Genomic DNA, 26,996 nt, shown 5'->3' with positions numbered 1-26,996 from the left:
CTACAATGTAGTAAATTTAAAACGAATCGGAGAAAATTTTGTCTTCACTCAACGTGTAATTAAACTCTGGAATTCGTTGCCAGAGAATGTGGTAAAGGCAGTTAGCTTAGCGGAGTTTAAAAAAGGTTTGGCCAGCTTCCTAAAGGAAAAGTCCATAGACCGTTATTAAGTGAACTTAGGGAAAATCCACTATTTCTGGGATAAGCAGCATAAAATGTTTTGTACATTTTTGGGATCTTGCCGGGTATTTGTGACCTGGATTGGCCACTGTTGGAAACAGGATGCTGGGCTCGATGGACTTTTGGTCTTTCCCAGTATGGCAATACTTATGTACTTATTGATGTCATTTTTATGTAATCCCAGGTTTTTGAACAGGTTCCTGAACATTTGTCTATGTAAGGTCTAAACTCTACATCGTTTACCCTTGTGGCTATGTTGGACAGGGAAAAACACTAGCTTTCAAGGCCCTTCCTCGTTGGAAGTTCTTCTCACTTGTACCCAGAAATTCTGAGTACAAGTGAGAAGAATTCTGGGCCAGAATCAGTCTACCAACTAGTTACTCTTGAAAAACATACTCTCCAGTCTGAACGTCTGTGCAACAGAAAAGGGATTCTTGCTAAAGAATTCTGTCAAATCATGGCACTGATACAGCATTCAGCAAACAAGTCCAAATGAAATATGTAGGGGGAAAAAAAAGAAAATACCCAAAGATCTATCCTCTTAGTTCTTGGATTCTTCATTCATCACTGTCTTTGGATTGCCCCCCCCCTCCCCCCCAGACACCATCTCTTCAGTCTCAAAACAGTAGAAAACCTCTTCTTCTTAGGCCTTTGTTATAGACACAATTGGGTAGTGTCCAGACCAAAGTCACCAGCAGACTCACTAAGGCCCAATGCTCAAAAGTAAACATGAGCGTTAGAGGCCATTAGCACCATTCTAGTGCCTGCATTTATCAGCGTAGAATGTTCAGAGGGGTCTAGCATGGGAAACAACAAGTGTACCAGGCACTAGTGCAGACAGCATGCAAATATAGGCAAGCTTTTTGTATTCCTCCCCAATGCTTTGAAAAGTGCACCCAAAACAAAACTGCCTTACTACTGCAAAAAATAATGCCAGCTTGGAAGAGGCTTAGGGTGTTGGAAGAGAGGATTTCTCATGATTCGCATGCTTCACCCATAATTCTTTCTGCAAAATCTGCCAGGATTTCAGCATTCCCAAAACTTGGATGTTTTTCTGCAATAATGGAACAAAGAAAAAATGTCCAGGTCTTAAAGTTAGATGTTTTGCCCTAAGAGATTAAGGCATAACTCCCCCTTATTCCCCCAGTGGTTATTGACACCTCCCCCCCCCCCAAAGTTATGAAAGAAACAGTACATATGAGCCTCTATGACAGCTTCAGAGATGACCCCTGGAGAGATTAAGGCATAACTCCCCCTTATTCCCCCAGTGGTTATTGACACCTCCCCCCCCCCCCCAAAGTTATGAAAGAAACAGTACATATGAGCCTCTATGACAGCTTCAGAAGTTATGACCAGTCCTATTAGAGCAGCAAGCCAGTCCCTGGAGTAGCCTAGAGGTTGGTGCAGTGCACTATACAGAAAGAGATCCAGGTCCTTAAGAACATAAGAATAACCATACTGGGTCAGACCAATGGTCCATCTAGCCCAGTATCCTGTTTCCAACAGTGGCCAAGCCAGGTCACATGTACTCTGCAGAAACCCAATTAGTAGCAACATTCCATGCTACCAATGTTAGAGCAAGCAGTAGCTTCCCCATGTTTGTCTCAATAGCAGACTATGAACTTTTCCTCCAGGAACTTGTCCAAACCTTTTTTATACCGAGATACACTAAACACTGTTACTACATCCTTCGGCAAAGAGTTCCAGAACTCAGCTATTCGTTGAGTGAAAAAATATTTCCTCCTGTTTTAAAAGACCACTTGTGATTTAACAACCTTGAATAGTCTTGTGTCATCTGCAAATTTAATCACCTCACGCGTTGTTCCAATTTCCATATCATTCATAAATATGTTAAGTAGCACCAGTCCCAGTACAGATTCCTGTGGCACTCCACTGTTCATCCTCCTCCATTGAGAGAAATGACCATTTAACCCTACCCTCTGTTTTCTGTTCAATAACCTATTCCTAACCCACACCAGAACATTGCCTCCTATCCCATGATTCTTTAACTTTCTCAGGAGTCTCTCATGAGGAACTTTGTCAAAAGCTTTCTGAAAATCTAGATACACTACATCAACCGGCCTACCTTTATCCACAAGTTTATTTTCGTCTTCATATTCCAATCTAATTGTTACACTTGTGGTGGAAAGTGTGAGCACTAAAACCCCCCACCAATACTCTACTGTGCCCACATATAGGTGACACCCGCAGACATAAGGACTATTATAGTGGTGTATAGTTGAGTATACAAGGTTTATAGTAGGTTTTGGAGGGCTTACCATAGAAAATAAAGGGGTAACAATGAGATGTGTACCTGGTATCTTTTATGTGAAGTTCACCACAGCATCCCCTAGAGTGCCCCACTTCTCTGCTGAGATGTCTGTGTGGCCAGTCTACTAAGAATGCTGGCCCCCACATACATCCCAATGGCTTATTTGTGTGTGTTTTTCCCCTTGCATTTTTTTTTCAAAAATGGTCCAAAAATATAGATGCAGTGAGCACAAAAACAGCTAGTAAATGGCCATTTTCAAAACAAAAAATTGGACTTTTTCTGGTTTGAAAATGGACATGTTTGCTACTGAATTATTGGACATTTTCTACAAAATGTCCAAAATCAGATTTAGATGTCATATCGACACTGCCACTCTAAATTAGTTTAATTAGTTTAACTTACAATATATTTGTTTTATATTTGGTTGGTGAGGTTTTGAATAATCTTGAGTAAAAATAATATGTGTTAATTATTAAATTCATGCCATCATCTACTATGTTAAGTTATTGTTTATGTTGTATGTTCTTTAGTCAAAGTGCGCCAACAAAAATCAAAACGTCTATATAAAAATTTTGGGAGCCATACTTATAACAGTATGTGTTATGTCAAAAGAACGGTGTCCTTGACTTCTGGAGTAACTAATAACTGAGATAAGTTATAGTTTTCTTGTGGCAACTACTGTAATAATTGTAATAAATGCAATGCAAGATGGAACCTGTTGCTAATGAGCCACAGATCAACTTGGTGTATGTTTGTATGTGTATATGGGAGCGGGGGGATAGTTTCCATCTCCCCACCACCCACTAGTTTTCCTGTGACATATTAGCCAAGGTTCCTGTGTGTAATTGGCAGCCTGTCTTGTCAAAGGGATCTGTATGCCTGAAACCTTTGAATGCTCCTTTACAGGATTGCATGATGAGAGGAGCATGCTTCATGGTATGTGTGAAACATCTAAAGGGGAGGTGCTGCAGTAATGTGGCCTCCTATTTCTACCCTACTAAGATGTAGCAAGAACTTAGTGAGAAGCACCTTGGCACTGCACTGAGGAGCTGCTAGGCTAGAGTGTTCCTGGAGAAGGAGAGTCAAATCCTGTGGCGCTCTTACTCTGTCAGTGGGTAACAGGGCTGAATGAGAGTGCCTGGATGTCACAGTGAGGGTTTACTGGGCTGAAAGTTGCCTTTGCCTTATCAAACCCCATGAAGGAGGAGAACATGGATTGTGTACTGTAGGTCCCAAAGAAAGAAGAACTAGAAGGAAGAAGGAAACAAATACCTGGCTCGTTTTTGAAGTGAGTGAAGGAGAAAATCAGCACATCCAGCTGAAGCAGCACTCCTGCCTGCAAGCCTCCCAGCCCTACTTGCCAGCCTCCACTCAGCCAGTCAGGCAGTCAAACTTTCTGCCTCACCTCCACAACACTACAAGTCATTCCTACTCATCCATTTTCTAGTCTGTCTTCTAAACAGCTGAAGTAGCCATGGCACAGTGAAGCTCACTATGAGGTAGAGCTGTACCAGTGCTTGCATTCTCCCACTGGGCTTGTAATCTCAGTCTCACAAGATCAGCATAAAATTCTCACATTGATCATGTGAAACTGAGACTATAAGCTCTGTAGAACATAGACGCCTGTGGGGATTGAATTCATAGAGAGTTGTGCTGTGCCATTTCAGCTTCAGCTGTAGCATGAAAGAGTAAAGCGTCATGGTAGGAATGTTGATCAGGCTAGGGTCAGGGTGGCCTTTCCCATTTTGAAGCCTATGGACTAAGATAGTTTCAGGGAGGAGTTCTACCCCTGTTTTGTTATTTTTATTTTGAAGAAATCACTAGTGGAGGAGTAGCCTAGTAGTCAGAGCATCAGACAGAACTAGGGAAGCCAGCTTTCAACTCGCATTTCTCCCAGGAATGTTTCTTATGACCAAAGGCAAGTCCTCTGGAGACAGGGAAATATCTATTGTACTATACCTGAATGTATCTTACCCTGAGCTATCACTAAAAATGTGTAATTTCAATTTTAAAAAAGCATTTGTTTTTATTCAGAGACTAGTATGAAAAGTGAACTTTGTAGTGTGCCTGAGGGCTAAAAGAACTGGTGTAGGGTCATGTTTAAACATCATGCATTACCTGTAGGCTATGACAGGGTCATAAGAGTTCCTCTCCCCTTCCCTCTCCTCTCACTGAGCATGGCTCCAGAGACAGGAAAAAGGAGTTTGCTCTGCTTCATACTGTACACCTAGTTTAACCCCCCTAGCTATTTAGGTCATTACACATTGGCAGTGCAACAACCTTTTGGTTGGAGAGGCCAAACAAACCAAGCTCTATAGTTGCTAATGCTGTGCTGGACAAAATATTGCTGGGACCTTGGCCTCAGTGACTCTCTGCATTTTGCTGCCTATGTTACATTAGCATGAAGCATTAATTCAAATTCAGTGAATGGAATCCAAGAATAATGGTGCCACAACTTCTCTGTGGAGGACAAAAGCATGAAGACAGATGTCAGCAAAACAGAACTAATTTTTCATGTGGCTAAAGGTCTGTCTCATAGTTTCTCAAAGGTGTAATGAAGTAATGAATATTCCAAATGTGTGAAAATGACACACACTGTTGAGAAACACTTCTCAGAGGCTAAAGAATCAATGAATAATCCCCGTGGTATTCGAATGAGAAGAGGGAGAAACATGCAGGAGTAGATTTGGAAGGTAACACTGTTCCTCATCTTCTCACAAATAATATCTCACTTTCATATCCAGAGTATAGTTCACAATAGGGACCTGGGTTCTGGGCATTTTTTTCTCTTCATCTTTCTTTCCAAAATGGTGGTTCCAGTGCTCTGCTAGGCTGTCTCTATCATGTATTGCTTCTACTCCTGCCTCACTCACTATGAGGGTAATTTTAAAAAGCATCTCTACATAGGAGCAGCATTTCATATGCAGGCATGTCAGTTTATAAAATTGACTGGGGTATATGTGTATAAATTTTTGCATACACACCTGAGTGGAGGCATTCCTAAGACAGGGATTGGAGCAGGGTTTGCATTTGTGAGCATCCTTTACAAAACATGCACACAGGCTTAGAAAATAAGCCAGGCAACATGTTTGTGCCTCAAAGCAGATATAAATGTGTGCACCCAGTTTATTTGGGACAATTTTAAAGCACAAATATCAACATACTTTCCCTTTCTAAAACTGATGTAACTTTAGCACACACGTGCTGTACATTTTAGTAGTTAGTAATCACATTTTTCACTATCTATGTCGGCTTTCTGTGGCCCCCATGCAAGGAACTGAAGGTTGTTTTCTAAAAGTATCTTTTACTCTTCTTATGAAAAACCAAATTTTCAGCTGCTGATATATGTGGTATGACACATTTTTACAGAACTGCCATTACCCACATTATATTCTTCAACCTTTTTAAATGCAACTGTTTTAACCTCAATCAAACCTACCTAATGCCTTTTAAAACAAGAAATTACTGTTGAGTGATTTTTTTTTGTGTGTTATCAATAATTCATACCTGCTGCTCGCTATAGTTGGTGCCTTGAGCACCCCCTGAAGAAGAAGCGCATTTGAATTCAATCTGAGTGGCTAGGTAAGAGGCCTTTAATACAAGCTTGAAAGTGGGCATGAGAACACTTAATATATACAAAGAAAATACATAAAAAAAGAGACTACAGATAATGATAAGTATGACTTTGCTTTACATAATGTTTTATCTCATCCTTAAACAGAATCATGAGGGACTGACATTGTAAGTATATTATTGTCAGATCAATGTGTGTTGTGTGTCAATAGGATAATTTTATCAAAGGTCACCTGAGTTGGGAGGCCAAGTAGGCACCTATTTTAAGCTTATTTTATAAAAACACAGAGGGGTATAATCGAACGGGGATGACCATCTCTAAGGGCGCCCATCTCTTAAGGACATCCCGGCAAAGGGGCGGGGAAACCCGTATTATTGAAACAAGATGGGCGTCCATCTTTCTTTTTGATAATACGGTCAGGGACGCCCAAATCTCAACATTTAGGTTGACCTTAGAGATGGTCGACCTAAATGTTGAGATGGTCGACCTTAGAGATGGTTGTCCCCCGTTTTCAGCCATAATGGAAACTGAGGACGCCCATTTCAAAAACGACCAAATCCAAGGCATTTGGTCATGGGATGAGCCAGCATTCATAGTGCACTGGTACCCCTGACATGCCAGGACACCAACCGGGCACCCTAAGGGGCACTGCAGTGGACTTCAGAAATTGCTCCCAGGTGCATAGCTCCCTTACCTTGGGTGCTGAACCCCCCAAATCCCCCCCAAAACCCACTCCCCACAACTGTACACCACTACCATAGCCCTAAGGGGTGAAGGGGGGCACCTACATGTGGGTAAAGTGGGTTTCGGGTGGATTTTGAAGGGCTCACATTTACCAGCACAAGTGTAACAGGTAGGGGGGGAATGGGCCTAGGTCTGCCTGACTGAAGTGCACTGCACCCACTAAAACTGCTCCAGGAACCTGCATACTGCTGTCATGGAGCTAGGTATGACATTTGAGGCTGGCAAAAAAAAAATACGTTTTTTTTTAGGGTGAGAGGGGGTTGGTGACCACTGGGGGAGTAAGGGGAGGTCATCCTCGATTTCCTCCGGTGGTCATCTGAATGGACCAAGTAAAGTCGACCAAATGCTCGTCAGGGACGCCCTTCTTTTTTCCATTATTGGCCAAGGACGCCCATCTCTTAAGCATGCCCCAGTCCCGTCTTCGCTACATCTCCAACACACCCCTGTGAACTTTGGTCGTCCCTGCAATGGACTGCAGTTGAGGGCGCCCAAAATCGGCTTTCGATTATGCTGATTTGGGCAACCCTGAGAGAAGGACGCCCATCTCCCGATTTATGTCGGAAGATGGGCGCCCTTCTCTTTCAAAAATGCCCCTGATAGGCACCTATGTGTTATTATAAAATGCCATAAGACTATGCGGTGTTAACAGGGATAGCATTACAGGGCTCAGATTTGGTTGTGAGTCTAGAAGTAAAAGTAAATGTTGAACTGAAAGACCTGTACTGATTTTAGTCATTGTCTACTCTGCTTTTTGGGGTTGTATATAATTTGTGAGCTGAATACCTACTTAAGTAAATGAAACCTTATAAAAATTGTGGTAACTCTAGTGCAGATTAAGTTAGATTATTGCAATGCACTATATATCGGACTTTCTCAGAGGAGCTTGAAAAGACTACAGATGATTATGGGACCTAAAAGTTATGATTCAGTGAGGGATCAAAAAGAACTGTCTTGGTTTCCTACTGATTGTACAGTACTTTTCATGATTGCTTATTTACCCCCAAATTCTATAAATGGTACTCAAAATTGTGTGTGCAAATTTGGGCATGTGCCCAATTTATGTGTGCAATTTAATTGAGTAATGAACAAATTAGCACTAATAATTGGATACTAACAATCAGTTATTGTAGCTAATTGGCAACAAATTAAATTTATATCCATGTCTTGCTCGGCGCTATTCTATAAAAATATGAACATTCATTTTTCAATGCACAACTGAAAAGGGTGTGGCCATGGGAGGGGCATGGTTGGATCAGTGTGTTCATTAAAGATGCACACAGTGTTAAAGAATTTGGGGGATTCACACCTGATGTAGTCACAAGGATTTATACCAGATTTCAGTTGTAAAATTAGGCACAGATCCTGGCACTAAACGCTATTCTATAAACAGCGCCCAACTCAGAATGTCGTTTATAGAATAGCGGTCAATGTTCATCTTTTGGCTCCCATATTTGGGCACCAATTACTGAATGTAGGGGGTCTTTTACTAAGGCTCGCTCATGTTTTCAGCGCACGCTAAAATTCGGCACGTGCTAAACGTTAGAAATGCCTATAGGAATGCATTGACGTCTCTAACGTTTAGCATGCACCCAATTTTAGCATGCACTAAAAATGTGAGCATGACTTAGTAAAAGGGGGTCTTAGTCTTTAATGTATAAATGTATTTTCAATGGTACTCCAAGGTATTTGCCTTATTGATTAGCAAAATACCAACCAACCAACAAGATGGTCAAGAGAAGACTGAATCAGCATGTGAGTCCTCAGACCTAATGGAATCACCTCCAGTATCTATCATATGCCCTTCCACCCTCCTCCAGACTCTCCATCCAAACATCAAATGCTCCTGATTTGGCAACTTGATATTACAAGACTATTGCTGGGAGGTCAGAAGTCCCAATTTGAACTGGGTGCTAAATAGGGCAGGAGTGACTGGGGATAATTTCTGCCCCCACTAATCACCAGGGATATCCATAGTAAGAGCAGGAATAACTCCAGGGGTGTGCTCCAGGGGTGTGAGGGAGTATACTGGTACCTAGTTGATCATGCCCTTTTACTACAGCACCTCAGTACTGCACTTGATTGGTTCACTTCTTATCTTGCAAACAGAAGGCCCCTTTTACTAAGCTGCTTAAGCGTCTATGCGCACTCAACGCGTGCCAAAATGAACTTACCGCCCGACTACCACGTGGCTCTTGCAGTAATTTCATTTTTGGCGTGTGTCCGCTATGCGCATCTGAAAACTATTTTTTATTTTCTGTCACGCATAGCAGACACATGCCAAGTGGCATCTCACGTGTGTAGGTCATTACCGCGCAGATTCCTTATCGCTATGTCTATGGCTGGCAGTAAGGTCAGACACCAAAAAATGGGCGTGTGGTAATTTTGATTTTGCCGCACGTCCATTTTCGGGGGTGGGGGAAGGCATTTTTGGTATGTGCGCTCAAAATATTTCAGCATGCACCCAAAATCCATGCCTACACTACCACTTTTTACCGCGGCTTAGTAAAAGGACCCCAGAGTCTATACTGTTACCTTTAATGACTCTACATCCACTCCCATCATAATTCTAATGTTCCTCAGGGCTCTATTCTCTCACCTACCCTCTTTAACATTTTTCTAGCCCCTTTCCTCACCTTAGCCCAGCCCTTGGAGCTAAAACCATTTTCCTTTATAGAATATGTTCCCATCAGTTGTCCTCCATGCTCCTGTTTTTAAGCACCCTGTTATCAAATTGCCCTGCACATTCAGAAACCAAAAAGAGACTGCAAAGATTTTGTTGTAAATAAGAATCAAAGGGTTTATTTTCAGGTATGGCGATCACCACATTGTTTTAAGCATCAGCTATATGTATTCAGCAAACTTTCACATATGAAATAGGCCTTCTTTATGCACATAGGAGCTGCCTGCACTTGGGCAAAGTGTTAAAACATTACCCTAAAAAGATCTGGTGGATAATGCAAAAGATAATAGAGACTGGTGTGGCAGCCCAGCAAGCAATAGTATGAGACAAATTAGATGAAACAAACAAACCTTAACGGCCAGCATTCTCTGTGATTAAAACCTGCAATGGTGTAGTAAATACTTGGCTAGATTCCGTTAAGCATCTATGATTCAGGGACGTCATCTGCGCATGAATGAGGAAATTCATGCAAAAGGAAAATTCTGAATCAGTTTTAGATGTATTTTCCACCATATTGTACTCCTTCAAATATGCAGCTTTGAACTACAGTCTCTATTATCCAACGTAAATAGGACCAAGCTGGTGTTGGATAAGTGAAAAGTGGGATAATACAGAAAACAATGGTAACCCCTTAAAAATGCACAGAAAACATACTTTATTAGTAAAGAACAGGCATAGGGTATCTGTATTTAAAATATAGTATTGTTTGTTAACAGCATCAACAACAAAAAAAATTGTATAGGTCTCAGATCAAGCATGGCTTCCCTGCAGCCTGTGAAGCCAGAAAACAGGAAAATAACCTGCACATTTTCTAATGGTAATGCAAAGACATCATCAGGGGCTCCGTCGGGTATGTCAGATGGTCGGATTACTGAAGGTCGGATAATCGAGTCTGATCATTACATCTTTTCAGACAAAGGTTAGAACTACCATTTTGAATAAAAAGTCTGGAAGGCAATATGAAAATTAACAGAACTTACTGAGGTCAATATTCAGCAGCAAGGCCTCTAACTTAAGCAGATAACCAATCTTAGCTGTTAAACCTTATGGGGGATATTCAGAAGCATCTCCTCCTGTAAATAGTTGCAATTTACACTTAATGATTTCAGAAAATCATTGTTTGTACATGGAGATCAACACCACACAGAGATTTCCAGGGACATGGTGGGGTTGGGGGCGGGGAGGTTTATGTGCTTTGAGTGGGACAAAAATATAAATATCTATTTCCTAATTTACAAAGGAAATGTACATTTATGGGAAATATTTTCCAAAGGCACTCACAGTATTTTACATGTGCTCGTTTCAGCCAAGGTTGGCATGAGGGATTAAGTGAGTAATTTTCCTTAATCCCCTGGCTCACTACTTAATTGGCTACAATTACAAGACTAGGGATTTGTAAAATTGGACAGCTATAAATAGAAGCAGCATCACTTACATTTGGAAGTTATAAAATCACTACTTCACATGCAAGTACCAACACCTTAATGTGGAAGCTCCCATGTTTGTAATAATTATTTTTTCCACATGTATGTTTGTAAAATGGCCGCTCCTATGGGCGTGTCAGCAAATACATGTGCACTCCTGCATGAACTTAATAAGTACTTTATAAAAGGCTATGCCCCCAATGTTCAAAACTATTTAACCGGCCTGGAACAGTTCCTGGCAGGTTAAATAGCACTTTGTGGCTATGTGCTAATATTTAGCGCAAGATTGCCGGTTTTCTCTACTGAATATTAGCACTCTTAGCACATACCCCCAGATTCTATATAGTGCAACCAGAGCTGCACACATAAATCAGGTCATATTCTGATTTGCGTGCAACTTAATTATCTTAACAAGCCAATAAGCGCTGATAATTGCCACTTGGGAGTACGGCAAGATGGCCGATCAGAGCAGACGCAGGTGTCTGAGCTCCTGACTTACCAGGCCCTTGATCGTTAGGAGGTTCGTTTCCTTGTGCAGGACATGGGGAAGCGGAAAGGAAAACCCAGGGTGTCGGCCTCTTTACTCCCTGTGAGTGCTCCCCCCTCGCGACAAACGGTTTTGGAACAATTCGGAGTTCAGCCACTGATCATGCGGCAACCCGCTACAGAATGCTCCGTAATAACATCGCTGGAGACCAGCGAGGAGGCGGTTTCGCTTAGCCCGCCTGGGAACATCAACCCTCCACAACCAGGAAGTAGAGTGACCCCGACGGTGAGAGCGGACGGGACGTCCGAAGTGGTCGATACTTCCCTGCCCTCAGGAGGCCTCGACGGTGGTCTTTCCCCAATCGGAGCGGAACAGCAAAGGGGTCCGGTGACTTCTACCCCTTCTCCGATGGGAACTACTCCGGTATTATTGGAGGTAAAAAAACCTAAAGTAGTGACTTTAGATGCCCTATGGGATGTTATCCAGGGAATGAACGCCATGCTGTCTCAGGTAACTCGTGACTTTTCACAAGATATTGATAAATTAAAGCATCAGCAAAATCAACTTGTGGACAATTTTCAACCTCAAGTAGTGCAAATTGAATCTTTGAGAACTGAACTTTCCACTTTAAAAAACTTTGCGGGAAATGTGGCGAAGGACAGAGAGATTCTGGCACGTAAGCTAGAATTTCTTGAGAATCAGGGGAAAAAAAATAATTTGAGGTTTATTAATTTTCCCAAGTCGCCATTAATTCCAGCTATGGATATGTTAAGAAAATATTTCAGAGAAATTCTGGGTATACCAGCAGAGGGATTTCCGCCTATTACCCGAACACAGTATATAACCGGGAGAACAGTGAATCCGCTGAATCCTCAGTCACAGCAACCAGAACTTAATATTACAGAGTTTCTAGAAAACTCATTGGAATTAATTACGGAAAGAACTACTCTTATCGTTTCATTTGCACTGGAAATGGACAAAACAAATGTCTTTAAGCTTTATTTTAAATCTTTGAACAGTAAATTTCTTGGGCAAGCCATTCGAATTTTTCCAGATTTAAATAGGGAGACTCAAGCCCGTCGGCGAGAGTTTCTCGGTTTAAAATCCAAAACTTTAACTTTGGGAGGATTGTTTAAATTAGTTTTTCCTTGTCGCTGCATAATAACATTAAAAGCTGTTACATATATGTTTATGGATCCCAAGAAATTGAAGGAATTTTTGATTTCTAAAGAAAGTGTAGAATGTTCGACCCAGGTAACCCAATAGGGTGAGAGGACTCGCTGAAGTCTGGCTGTGGATTGCCTTCTTGATCCTGCTCTTATTTGTTCTTTTTTTTTTTTTCCCTAATATTTTTGCCTTGTAACTTGTCTTAAGTTGTGGTCTAAATGAAACTAATTTTTTCATTTAAGTTGTGAAATTATTATATTTCTGTATCCAACATTTATTGTTTAAATAGATGGATGTTAAATAAAATATATAATTAATTAAAAAAAAAAAAAAAGATAATTGCCACTTCACAGACAATTATTGACACTAATTGGCATTAATTAGAATTTACACGCAGTGCTTGCTAAGCGTATTCTGTAAAGTTCTGAGTATAAATTCTAAGATGTAGAACTAAAAAGGGGTGTGGCCACGGGCATGGAATGGGCAGGTTGTGGGCATTTCTAAAATCTGTGCACACTGATACAGGACACACCTAACTTAATCCCTTGCTTTTACACCAAGTTTTACTTGACATAAATACCTGCAACTAAATTTAGTCACGTGGACGGGCGCTAGGCATATTCTCTAAACCATGCCTAACTTTTAATGTAATTTATCGCTGTATTTTTTCAGCGATAATTTTTATGGCGCTATATATAGAATCTGGCCCATAGCATCTAACTGTCTATATTGTACAATATAACCGCCTAGATGTGAATATTCAGCTAAGTTTAGCGGCCAAATTAGACCGCATAAATATCAATCCTATCTTTGGCTACTATAAACTTAACCGGCCAGCGCTGAATATTAATTTGGCCAACTAAGTTTAAGTTGGCCAAAAAAAATGGATGTTCAATGGCGGTCACTGGAAATGGCCTGGCATTAAATATATGGGCATAGAGCCAATCACGGCTTTTAACTGGCCTGCCTCCCATGGTCTGAATATTTGCCGGTTTATGTTTAGCAGAGTCTTTTGTAAAATATTGCTGGAACCGAGCATGGCCTGACCTAGACATCTGAATTCTGATCTCAATGTGCAATGTAAAATGGGTCTTCATAAGCATTTTCAATGGTGCAATTTGTGTGTGTGCCACAGTTGAACATTCACATATAATTTAACATGGATATTTATCTTGTAAAAGTTAGACCTACAATTTATATTTATTTATTTATTATATTTGTATCCCGCACTTTCCCACTAAAAGCTGGCTCAATGCGGCTTACATAGTAATAGGTAACATAGAATTTTGTTATGTAAAGTAGGAAATTAAGTATAACATAATAGAAGGATGAATGGGTATGTAGGTAGAGACAGGTGATAGAGAGAGGAGGGTAAGGTGGGAGATAGATTCTGGGTCAATGTCGTTTTCTCTTCAGTATATGTAAGGTAGATGGGTTCATGAGATTAATCTGGGTCTTTTGGGTAGGCTTGTTTGAATAGATGGGTTTTTAGTGCTTTTCTGGATGGTAGGTGGTCATGGATTGCTCGGATAGGTCTAGGGAGAGCGTTCCAAAGACGGCTGCCCAGGATGGAGAAATTGGATCCATAATAAGTTGAGACCTTTACAGCTGAAGTAGTGCAGGTTGAGGTACTTTTGTGAGGATACAGCAGTGGCGTTCCTAGGGGGGCTGGCACCCGGGGCGGATTGCCAATGCGCCCCCCCCCCCCCCCCCGATGCAGTAACCTGTTCCGGGGCAGAGAAGAAGCATGGAACAACAGAGGACAGGCGCGCGCGGCACCCCCCCAGCGGCGTGCACCCGGGGCGGACCGCACCCACCGCCCCCCCCCCCTAGGAACGCCACTAGGATACAGACATGTTTCTTGCTGGAAGGTCGACCAGATTTATCATATAGTTCGGAGATTCTCCGTGTATTATCTTGTGGATTAAAGTCTGGGCTTTGAAATTGATATGTTCTTTGATTGGGAGCCAGTGTAGTCTTGCACGGAGAGGAGTTGCACTCTTAAAACGTGATCTGCCAAAGATGAGTCTTGCTGCTGTATTTTGGGTAGTCTGAAGTTTTTATAGTGGTGTGCAGGCCAAAAATTGTAATTATGTTTAATTTTCTGTATTGTTTATATAATTTTTTGTTTTGTTCAGGTTTTCTCATTTTTAAAAATGTTTCAGGGCCCATTCTTCATGCTACTGTGCAATAGTGCACACTGAAAATGGCAAGGATGGATCAGGAGCAAATATGCATATTTTATACCACATATATAGCTCAGTGGGGGAAGGGAGAACATCGTATAGCGGAACTTGGCGAGTAAAATGTTGTAATAATACTATTGGATTGAGGTTCAATAGTGATTTAATAATGAATGTGACTGTTAGGCAGACTGGATAGACCATGTAGGTCTTTATCTGCCATCATTTACTTTGTTACTGGATTGGCCACTGTTGGAAACAGGATACTGAGCTAAAAGGACCATTGATCTGACCCAGTATGCCTATTCTTATGTTCTCAAATAGTGGTTCTGTTGCCCAATAGTGTACAGTAGTGTTCTAATAGTGAACAATAGTACACACACTATCCTTAAGTCATGGGCATTCCAAAATGTTATGTGTGCAATTACTGAATACCACCTCACCATGCCTAACTTGGGTGCCAGCATTTACACCTGGTTTTATCAGGTTTAAGGTGCGGTGCAGAATCTGTGCTTAGGTGTGATTCCATAAAGGGTGTGTGCACCCTTTATAGAATCACAATTAGCACCAATCTTTTCTCGCGCCCAAGACACTGTCACTTATCTGAAAAACACTCAGGTGAATTTTCGAAAGAGAAGGATGCCCATCTTCCGACACAAATTGGGAGATGGGTGTCCTTCTCTCAGTGTCACCCAAATCAGCATAATGGAAAGCCGATTTTGGGCGTCCTCAACTGCTTTCCGTCGCAGGGACAACCACAATTCACGGGGGCATGTTGGCACCGTACCGAGGGCGGGACTGGGGCGTGATTTAGAGATGGGCGTCCTCAGCTGATAATGAAAAAAAGAAGGACGTCCCTGACGAGCATTTGGCCAACTTTACTTGGTCCATTGTTTTTCACGACCAAGCCTCGAAAAGGTGCCTGAACTGACCAGATGACCACAGGAGGGAATTGGGGATGATCTCCCCTTACTCCCCCAGTGGTCACCAACCCCCTCCCACCCAAAAAAAAAATTTTAAACATTTTTTGCCAGCCTCTATGCCAGCCTCAAATGTCATACCCAGCTCCATCACAGCAGTATGCAGGACCCTGGAGTAGTTTTTAATGGGTGCAGTGCACTTCAGGCAGGTGGACTCAGGCCCATCCCCCCCACCTGTTACACTTGTGCTGGTAGATGTTGAGCCCTCCAAACCCTCCCAAAACCCACTGTACCCACGTGTAGGTGCCTCCCTTCACCTCTCAGGGCTATGGTAGTGGTGTACAGTTGTGGGGAGTGGGTTTGGGGGGGGGGGGGCTCAGCACCAAAGGTAAGGGAGCTATGCAGCTGGGAGCAATTTGTGAAGTCCACTGCAGTGCCCCCTGGGCATGTGAGGGGGACCAGTGGTGTCCTAGCATGTGAGGGGGACCAGTGCACTATGAATGCTCGCTCCTCCTACGACCAAATAGCTTAGATTTGGTCATTTTTGAGATGGGCATCCTTGGTTTCCATTATCGCCGAAAACCAGGGACGACCATCTCAAAAACGACCTAAGGACGACCATCTCTATGGTTGACCTAAATTTCATGATTTGGGCGTCCCCGACCATATTATCAAAATGAAAGATGGACGCCCATCTTATTCCGATAATATAGGGCCAACCTGTGAGGACGCCCTCATGACAACTTGGGCGTCCCGTTCGATTATGCCCCTCTGTGGATTTCATAAAACTGCATATATATAACAGGAGCTAATTAAGAAGCCAGGCTCCCAAAACCCAATTTAACTTTTTTTGGTCATTATAAAACCCAAGATTACAGAGATAGGTGGGCTATAAGTGAAATAAATGAAATGAAAATAAAAACTACAAAGTTTATTAATTTATTTAAAATGTTTATCCTTAGAGGAGGTACAAAGACTAATGGGGAAATTTGTTTACATATACATTTTTTCCCCGTGAACAATTGAGAATACATGCATAATATTTTGGCTAATCTAACCTTTATCCGTAGCATAAACACATGCAACTAGCAGCACTGTAAACTCGGTATTACAAATGCCTGTTTTTAAACATGTATATGCCAATATTTACATATGGAAAAACTAGTTTAAAAAAAAGCAGAAAAAGTAAAAGACAAAAATATGAAAATATAGTGCAAAATCATTTCCTTACTATAATAATGAAGGGACAATCAGAAAATTATACCTTGTGATTCAAACTGTATCAAGTGCTCTCCGTTTCAGTCATCAGTCCCAAAATAGTGAAAAGTGGAACTTTATAAATGCAGCCTTGCAGTGTCTTATAAGATTCTAATCAAGATACTGAGCTTTTAAAAAACTATCCATGCAGTTTACATAAAATCAGTACAAATAAAATAAACAAAATTAAATACATGGCTAAAAGAAAGAAAAGAAGAAATGACAATCCTCAAAGGAAAGAAAACGTTGAAGCCTGCTGTTGTACATCCCAGATCCCTGATCCCAAACTGGTGTCCACTTAAGCAGCAGAGCTCTGAAGCCATGACTCAAGTCAAATGTCTTAGGAAGGAAAATTATTTTAGACCAGTGTTGAATTTATATATAAAAGGGTTCTTTTTTTTTTAATCAATCTTTTTATTGATTTTTCAAGAACAAAAAACATACAACAAAGGATGAGTATAACCACAGCAGAAAGTAGCAAAAAAACTACATGGCATTACAGAGCATAAGATTAAATAATTCAGTAGGTTGCCACATGACTGAACAGCTATTATAGCTACGTTTTTTTCAACAACTTGAAGTTTGTACCACCAAAAAAGGCAGAGTTCCACCAAGCACCACTTCCATCCAGAAATATGAGCCTTTAGTAACTTCATAAGGGGGGGGGGGGGAGGGGTATTATTAACATGTATTATTAGTAACTTGGTCTCATTGCATACAATGGGAGCTGTGCTAAAATAGCACAAGTTAGTAGTAACATAGCATGTCTTACCGATAACTACGCCTCTTAATATGACTACTGAGGGGAAGTTATCAATGTGGGCTACTGTTAAGATGTGTTATTTTACTGTTAACCTAGTAACAGGCTGCCCAGTTGCTACCATTTAGGCTTGGGAGCCCTTACCACCACCTCAATGGGTGGCAGTAAGTGCTTCCCCCTCCCCCCAAAATGGCTGTGCAGTAAGTAGTTCACTTATCACATGGCCATTTCTCTTTTTTAAAAAAAGAGAGCCTTTTACCCACTGCAGTAAAAGGGGGCCTCGGTACATGTCAAAAACATGTGCTGACACTAGTACAGGCCCCCTTTTTTACCGCAGCTTAGTAAAAGGACCGCCCGGGAAACAGAGCAATTTCCAGCATTTAATTTTCAGGCTCTGCTATACTGTTATTTTTTAAAATTTAATTTTATTATATTTTATTATAATCACATAAATAACCAGTTATCACATAGTGAAAGAGAAAAATAAAATGTGATGTTTGCATTAGCGTGCATAATCTGAAAAAAGTTGGCAGGGAAGCACTTACTGCCTCCTATTTAGGTGGCGCTAAGATCTCCCATGTTATGGACACACTAACCAGTTAGTGTGTGTAATCGTAACACGCTAGCTGGTTAGCGTGTCCACATCCATTCTCCACCCCTGACATGCCCCTTCAGAAAATAAATGCAAAAAAATAAATACTGCATACTTAGGGCTAGATTCTATATCAGCTGATGCATTTTCCAGCTCGGCGTGTCACCTGTTTTCCATTGTTCCGTGGTATGGTTCCCTGAGGAAGAATTTCAAAACGGGACCTTCGGAATCTACACATAAGCAGGAACAGATTGTGACTCATGCCATAAAGATAAGTGATTCTGTGGTTTTGGGCACCACATATAAGTAATGTACATGCAAGCTGGAATAGACTGTCCATGTATAAAATATAAGGTTCATGGTTTTAAAGAATATTGGACTTATAATTTTTGGACACATATTTTTGATATGATTTGATTTTTTTGGTTCTATTTAGAATAGCACAATAAAATTTTCAAAAATTTGATTTTTTTCATCAGGGTTTTTTTTCAGTCTATGATGACTTGTTGTGCATGCAATAGATTTTAATCTTAAATGTTGCCGTACTAGTTGAGACTTTTTCCCCCTTTGATTTTTGATATAGACAGTATCACTCTGCCAGTTGAGGTTTTAGATTCTATATATGCCACCTAAAAAAGACAGTTCTGAAAAAACCCACTAAAGTGTTCTATCATCCGCGCCTTAAGTTCAGTGTGGTTTATAGAATTAATTCTTATGTGGAGAGGTCATGCATAAATTTAGGTGCTGTCATTTGTACCAGTGAAAACTTGGTGCAAATCCTATGCCTCAATTGACATACTGAGCACCATTATTCTACAATTACACAAGTAACTTAAAACCACACCCCTGTTCTGCTCCAAAATGCCCATGATCCTCCAATTTCTGCACCCCTTTTTCGGGCAACTTCTAAATTGTAGGTGCAGATCCAAGGCCTAAATTTACCCATGTAAGTCCCAATTAAATCTAATTAGTTCCAATAATTGCTTGTTATAAATCCAATTATTGGCACTAATTGGCTCGTTATTCTATTAAATTGAGTGTGCAAATTGGGAGCATGCTTAAATTTTTGCATGGAGTTGCCTAATGGTTAGCGTAGAGGGCTTTGATCCTGGCAACCTGGGTTCAATTCCCACTGCAGCTCCTTGTGACCTTGGGCAAGTCACTCAACCCTCCATTGCTCCAGGTACAAAAAACTTAGATTGTGAGCCCCCTAGGGACAGATAATACACCTGTATATAAAGTGTACAGCACTGCATACATCTAGTAGCACTATAGAAATGATTAGTACTGCACATAATTTTTGGTGACCTTTATAGAATCAGGAGGTTAGTGTACACAAACAAGTTACTTACTGCAAAATGCTTTTACAGCACTTTCTGATATACGTTTTCATGTGTGCTAAGCATGCATTAAGCAAAATACCCTTTAGTAGACATACCCCTATGCATATCTACAATTGCACTCATAGTACTATAAATCAGGTATCCCATATCCTGCTTGAAAACATGAGAAAAATAGCTATTTAATGTCTGATGATCTGCTTAACACTGATCATTGCAGGTCCATTTGTGACGTCAACCACAACAATAGTGGCAGAACATTTAAGTATGCCTTTGGAATTAATCACATTTAAGGATTTGGAAACATAAAAGCAAATGGTGGGTTTCTGTGTAAGTGAACAATAAAACAGTATTGAAAGATCAACTCTATGGATATTAAAACCCTTTAGAGGGTTGATCTCTGTTCACATTTTAATTGCCCAGTTTAATGCAGCTGTGCTCAGTAATGGTCACTGGAAAAAAGGCTAATTAAGAGGATAATTTTATATTTATGCAGGTGTGTGCTTAAATTATGTCAATTTTCAAAGGGAAAGTATGTGTATACTTTCCCTTTGAAAACTGTACTGCAGAAAGTTCATAAAGTACCTGTTTATAATATGTAAACTGCTTTGGTTGTTCCACATATAACCCGGATCTTGCGGTCTTCACTAATTCAGGTCCCACCTGGGCCACAAAGCACAATTCTCTTTACCATCACCACACTCAGAGTTCCAGTTTGCGTGCAGTCAAGCTTGGGAGTGGGTCAGTGGTCTCGGATAATGATACAGGGTGTTGGGAGTTTTTAAGAGACCTTTGTAGTGATACCTCATGTAGTCCAGAAGCAAACGCTGCACTCCAGGAGTTCTTTCAGACTGCAAACCAACTTTACTGGAATTTCTGCAACCAGCAGCCAACATTTCAAACTCTTTCAATACACAGTTCCATTCAAGATTCAGTTGTGGTAATCTTGAAATCTCTTCCTCCCTCTCCAAGTAATTCACAGCTGTAATATTTGCATCCCACCTGTCCTTTACCCATCCTGTTGTAGCAGGAGCAAATCCAAGGCTATTTGTACTACTTCTGGTTTCTAGTCCAAATCTTGCTGACATAGACCCTTTAGGCCAGGGGCGTAGCTACGGGTGGGCCTGGGTGGGCCCAGGCCCGCCCAATCACACACATCGCGAGTTCGCGACAGCAGCAGCACGGCAGGGACGGCACCCGCACGGCGCACCCACTAGCTGATCTCGGGCTCCGACGGACAGAGTCTCCAGCCGCACGGCAGCCCTATTCATCTCACTTAGGCCCGCCGGTCCCGCCCACACCACCCAAGCGCACACACGTGTCGCGGCCTAGCGCTCAGCTGATCAGGCTCACTGCAACATCAGCCCGGCCCGCCTACTAGGCGCCCTACCTTCGGGAGTGCAATGCAGCGCGCCAGTACCACTCACTGACTGGAGGAATCTGGACATTGCTGTGCGCGGCCTTGCTCTCGCCTCTCCTTCCGCTGATGGTTGTGGCATCTGAGGGCACACAGGGCAGGCAGGCTAAAAAAAAATTGCTGCACGTGCACGCACGCACGTAGGTGCGAGGCGAGCCTCAGCTGGCCCTACCTGCATGTGGGGGAAAGAAAAGTTCAGAAGATCATTCCAGAAGGCAAGGCAGAAAGTTCCAGTGTCTCCTCCTCCTCTCTTACTGCCAGTGCCAAGAGGTAAGCAGCAGCCCAGCCCAGCCCAGCCCAGCAGGAGCAGGTAATAAAATTGTAAATGCTTTCTTTTTCACCATAAAAATCATCATGTATATTTTTTTAAATTAAGCTGGGGCCTGGGCACTATTAAAATTTATTGTTGTGGAATTTCTGGGTGGGGTAACCACTTCACTGCCTAGGGCAAAAAATGTATATATTTAATGATTAAAATATACCTTTTTTTGCCCTGCAGTGAAGAGCCCACCCCGAAGCCCACCACCATGACCTGCCAGCATTTTGATTATTCTTTTGTAATCAAAATGATGGCTGTGGTCTGGTAGTGGGCTTCTGGATTGGGGGGGTAGACATTTCACTGCCGGTGCCTAGGGCAATGAGGAGCCCATCCCCACCCAAAAATTCCCCAACAATAAATTTTAATAGTGCCAAGCTAGCTTAATTTTTAAAAAGTTGTCTTTCTCTCATTTTGGTGGGTTTTTGGGTAGGGATGGTCTCTGCAGTGCCTAGTTTAAAATTAAAATAAAAAAAAAAAGTGTAGGCATCGGCGGTTTTCTCTGGGTGGACCGGTGCGTGCAGAAAAATTCCATAGGGGGTGGGTAGGGAGTAGGACAGGGCTGATGCTAGGCTACAGGGAGGAGTGGGGTGAAGGATAGAGCTGATGTTTCGCTATGGGATGGATGGTGGGGAAGGGAAGGATTGATACTGGGCTACAGGGATGGATGGGGAGGGGGGGGGTAAGGAAGAGAAGGGAAGGGCTGATGCTGAGCTATGGGGATGGATAGAGATTATTGAAGGGAAATGCTGATGCCAGGCTGCTGGGATGAATCTGGTAGGGTAGGGAAGGTCTTTATGTTTTTGTAATATGTTTTAAAATTAATGTGTGTTGAATTGTGATCTGTTTAGTACTGCAGAGATAATGTGGCATAAAAATTTAGTAAATAAGTCAATAAATTTATAATTTTTGCTCCTTTATTCTGTAATTGATGAGGCTTGGTCTGTGGTCTGCATGTGACCACGAGCAGATGAGAATTTCTGCTGGCATGTGGCTTTTTCCCACTCATGGCAGGCTCAATGCGGCAGGCAATGGAGGGTTAAGTGACTTGCCCAGAGTCACAAGGAGCTGTGCCTGAAGTGGTGTCTGGCTTTTCCAATGGGATGTGTATTGCTGTTGTGTTTGTTGTGTATATTCACTGCTGCCTTTTTAAAGGTACTTTATTGGAACTGGTGCTATCGTTTGCAATATAGGCTCTAAGAAGCCTCTTTGCAGGATCACAAAGTACTTGGCAACAAAGTGATTTTGTGTTACTATTATTGAGGTGCTACTACAATTTGAATACATTGTTCCAGAATTGTGGGGGTGCAAAGCTTTAGTAAAAGGGCAACTTTATTATGCTTCTGCTACCTATGTTGTTGGATGTGTTATTATTATTTGTTACATTTGTATCCCACAGTTTTGCAGGCTCAATGTGGCTTACATGTAACCGTCAATGGTGTTAACCAATTCTGGTCTGAACAAATACATGGTATGAATGAATACAAAGTGATACTGTTGTAGAATGAGATGCATGTATGGTAGGTACAATTGGGAGAACTTAGAGAGGGAAGGGGGGAAGAAGAGTCAGGTAATGTCTGTTACAGTCTTTGGTTACATTGTGTTGCAAGTGTCCAGGTATTTTTATGTTGGGTCGGTGGGGTATGCTCTTCTGAACAGGTCTGTCTTTAGTGCTTTCTGAAAATTTAGGTGGTCGAGCGTAGTTTTTACTGCTTTTGGCAATGCGTTCCTTGGTTGTGCGCTTAGGTAGGAAAAGCTGGATGCATATGTGGATTTGTATTTGAGTCCTTTATGTAAATGTAAACTCAGAAGATCCTTATCACAAAACTTACTGAAGTTATTATGATTTTAGCTTCGAGGAGAGAAAAATCCCGGAAGTGTTCCAGAGATAAATATATTTCCTGATAGTGTTCCTTATTCTGCCCCCATGGCAAAACAGAGTCCATTATTAAACTACTTCAAAAAACCACGTATAGAGGAGCATGGTGAGGATGCAGATAGAATTGAAAAACCACATCTAGAGGAGCATGGCGAGGATGCTGTTCCCTCAACAAGTTCTACTTTATGCTCACAGATCAGTAAACCTGGTGTGCAACCGATGGAATTACTTTCAGATTTATCTGACATTGATGAACCACCAAAACAGCCAAAGTTACAGGCTTTCCCAGTTTGTACAATTAGTGGCAAGTCCCGAAGTTTTTCATCTCACTGGTATGATAAATTTTGCTGGCTGGAATACAGTGCAAGCCAGGATGCAGTGTTTTGCAAAGCGTGCAGACATTTTTCTGATACCCGGGCTGAAGAAACTTTCACAAGAACTGGCTTTAGAGATTGGAAGCACATGAATCAGAGCTGCTTAAAACATGAATCCAGCAAGGCACACTGTCTTGCACTAGGAAAATTTGAAGACTACAGACAAAGTCACTTACCAGGAGGTCGGGGAAACATTTTCAATCAACTAAACCAAGATGCCATGAACTTTTCTTTAGTTGAAAGGAATCGTGAACACATCAAAGTAGTACTTGATATTGTGATATTCTGTGCCAAGCAAGAAATTCCATTACGCGGACACAGAGAGACAGAAGAAGCCTTAAATAAAGGAAACTTTTTGGAAATGTTCAAACTCCTTAGCAAATATGACGACAGTATCAAAGTCGCCTTGAAAAACTTCCAAAGAATGCAACTCTAATGAGCCCAGATATTCAGAATGAACTGTTAGAATCTGCCACTATACTACTGTTACGCAAAATCAAATCCGAAATACATGAAACCGATAATACATACTATGCAATCCTGGGTGATGAATGCAAAGATCTCTCTAAATGTGAGCTTGTTGCAGTATGTGTCAGGTACCTACACAAAGGGATAATAAAGGAAAGGGCAGTTGGATTTCTTGATACTGCAGACATGACAGCAAATGGGATTTCTGATAAAATCATAAAAGTGATTGAAGTGCTTGAATTAGATCCAGAGTTATGTGTTGGCTTCAGCTTTGATGGAGCATCTGTGATGTCTGGAAATAAAGGAGGTGTTCATGTCATTTTGAAACACACGTTTCGGTGGGCTGTTTATGTGCACTGTAATTCTCATCGCCTCAATCTGGTTCTCTGCACAGCATCTAAAGCATGTCCCTCTGATAGCACATTTTTTGAAATTCTGAACTCCTTGCATAGTTTTATGACAGGTACATATAGGCATGCTCGTTTTTTGGAAGTACAGAAACAACTGCATCCTGATAGACCATATGATGTCTTGAACTTGAACGACACAAGGTGGAGCTCAAAATCTGGCTCTGTGAAAAAATTATTGATACTTTTTGATGTTATTCTTGAAGTACTTGCTGAATTTTCAAATGCTGCTGGACAGACAAAACTAGATTCCTTATCACTTCTACAGCATATAGAGACAAAGAAATTCTTATTTCTGGCAGTTACATTTGGGAAATTATTTGAAAGCAGTGATTTTGCCACAAAAGGACTACAGAGTGCCACGTTGTCTGTTACAGATTGCATAAATCTTATAGAGTGTCTAAAAGAAACTTTTGTTCAGTTTAGGGAGAACACATCAAATGACTTTGATAAAGTTCTTAAATTAACAGAGGATCACATGGAGAAATATGATATTGAAAAGTGGGATGTTTCTTCCTCTTGAAAGACAAAGCTACCTATAAAGTTTGGTGATTCATTGGTTTTTTCCACTTTGGGTAAATCTTCTTCTGTGCAAAGCAATGAAGATTTGAGACATCTGTGGAATGAGATTATTGACTGCCAGCTAAGTGAACTGAATAATCGTTTTCAAGATGATGCTTATGGAATGATGACTGCTTCTGCTGCCTGTATGCCAACATCTGAGGCCTTTGGCCGAAGAGTCTACTGCCCCCGTGTACATTATATGGCATTACCATAGAGGAGGCTGAATTAACAGTGTTTGTTCAGCATCTAAAACGCAAAGTAGTAGAAGGTATAAATTTTCCATCTTTAATTGAAGTACTAGACAGCTGCAATGTGGACATTTTCCCAAATGTCAGTGCCCTTTTAAGAGTACTTATCACTCTGCCGATGTCAACCTGCACTGTGGAACGATTGTTTTCAACTGTAAACAGGATCAAAACGGCATCAAAAGCTTCAATGCTTACCAGTCGCCTCCATAATCTGTCACTGTTATCATTTGAAAGAGAACTGTGTGATTCATTGGACTATGACAGAATTATTGATATATTCAACACCAAAAGACGGCGCCTCATTCTTTAGTGAGCATAGTTTCATTCTTTAGTGAGCATAGTTTCATTCTTTAGTGAGCATAGGTTCTCAACTTAATTTGCTACATACTATTATACAGCTTTGGAATTGTACGTTTATGCACTTACTGTTTTTATATTAAAGCACACTACACTGTTCTATTTAAATACTTACACTTCTTGAATATATATATAACCACACCTGTACTTTGTTCTTGGTTTTTATTTTAAACTGTTTGTTTTTACAAATGTCCCTAGCCTTCAGGCGAAACATGGTCATGTTGGATCATTTTCAATAAAGTATTTTTGGTTTGTTCTTCATCTGTGATTCGTTCTGTCCTTTGATATACATTTCTTTTATAAAGCAAAGTTGAAGGATATGTGCCAAACTGGCAATTTTATTTTGTCAGCATCAGAATAGAGAGAGAAAGCAGTAGAGCCAAAGGAAGGGAAAAAGTCTTCCAAGGTTTTCTTCCTGTTTTGCTTAATCAGGCATTTTTACATTTGTTAAGCAAAGTATATGCCATTGCTGTGATTATACTGTTATGTGTGTTGACATATTTGCCATTATAGTAGACATATCTGATCAACTTTGATATGGCATAATGTAACTATATTTAAAACTATTGTTTTTTTTCCCCACATTAAGTAAGTGGTTTATGTTGATGCAGGGCAGCTGTTGGGCAGAATACTTAGAAATCCATCATCAAGTGCATTCTAAGGCATTATTTTGTAGTATCCCAAGAAACATTACTCATGTCTCTCTCTCTCTCTCTCTCTATCTATCTATCTATATATATATAGTGCCCACCCATATTAGCTCTGGGCCCACCCAAAATCTCAGGTCTGGCTACGCCACTGCTTTAGGCTGTCCTTCTTCCAGCAGTGCATTTCTCGGGGCTACACTAAAGGCTTCCCCTGTCCTAATCCCACTTCCAGGCTGGACTCCCCTTGTCCACCTGAAGCTCCCTCTCCTTTGCTCCAAAGGCTTCCTGGCAGGGATACAGGCAACCAAAGACCTCATGTACCTCCTTGCAATTTCTTTTATTCCCCTTAAACTCCACCCCTGCTGTCACTCACACAGAGAGCCCACTTTATCTCTGCAACATATTTTAACACCACTTCCCCAATTGGGCTGGGCTTCCTCCCACCTAGGGACATCCCAACTCTCCAGCCCACTGGCAGGGACATCCCTCCCCCCAGGACCTCAAAAAAGCTCTAACATTGTGGACTCTAGTAGTACCCATATCATGGGGTATTTCACACAGAAAGACTGTATATCGACTGCATTACCCTTACTCCTGTAAACATTAACATCTGCTCTTTGATGCACACAAATCTGCCAATTTATTTTGTGTGTTTACAATTGTAGTTTATAAAATACATGCATAGGTCCAAACCTCACTCCAACCCCACCTCTGGGAATGCTTCTGCAATCCCCTATAGG

Source organism: Microcaecilia unicolor, chromosome 5, assembly GCF_901765095.1.
Source record: "Microcaecilia unicolor chromosome 5, aMicUni1.1, whole genome shotgun sequence".
Classification (NCBI taxonomy): Eukaryota; Metazoa; Chordata; class Amphibia; order Gymnophiona; family Siphonopidae; genus Microcaecilia; species Microcaecilia unicolor.
This window is presented reverse-complemented; position numbering follows the sequence as displayed.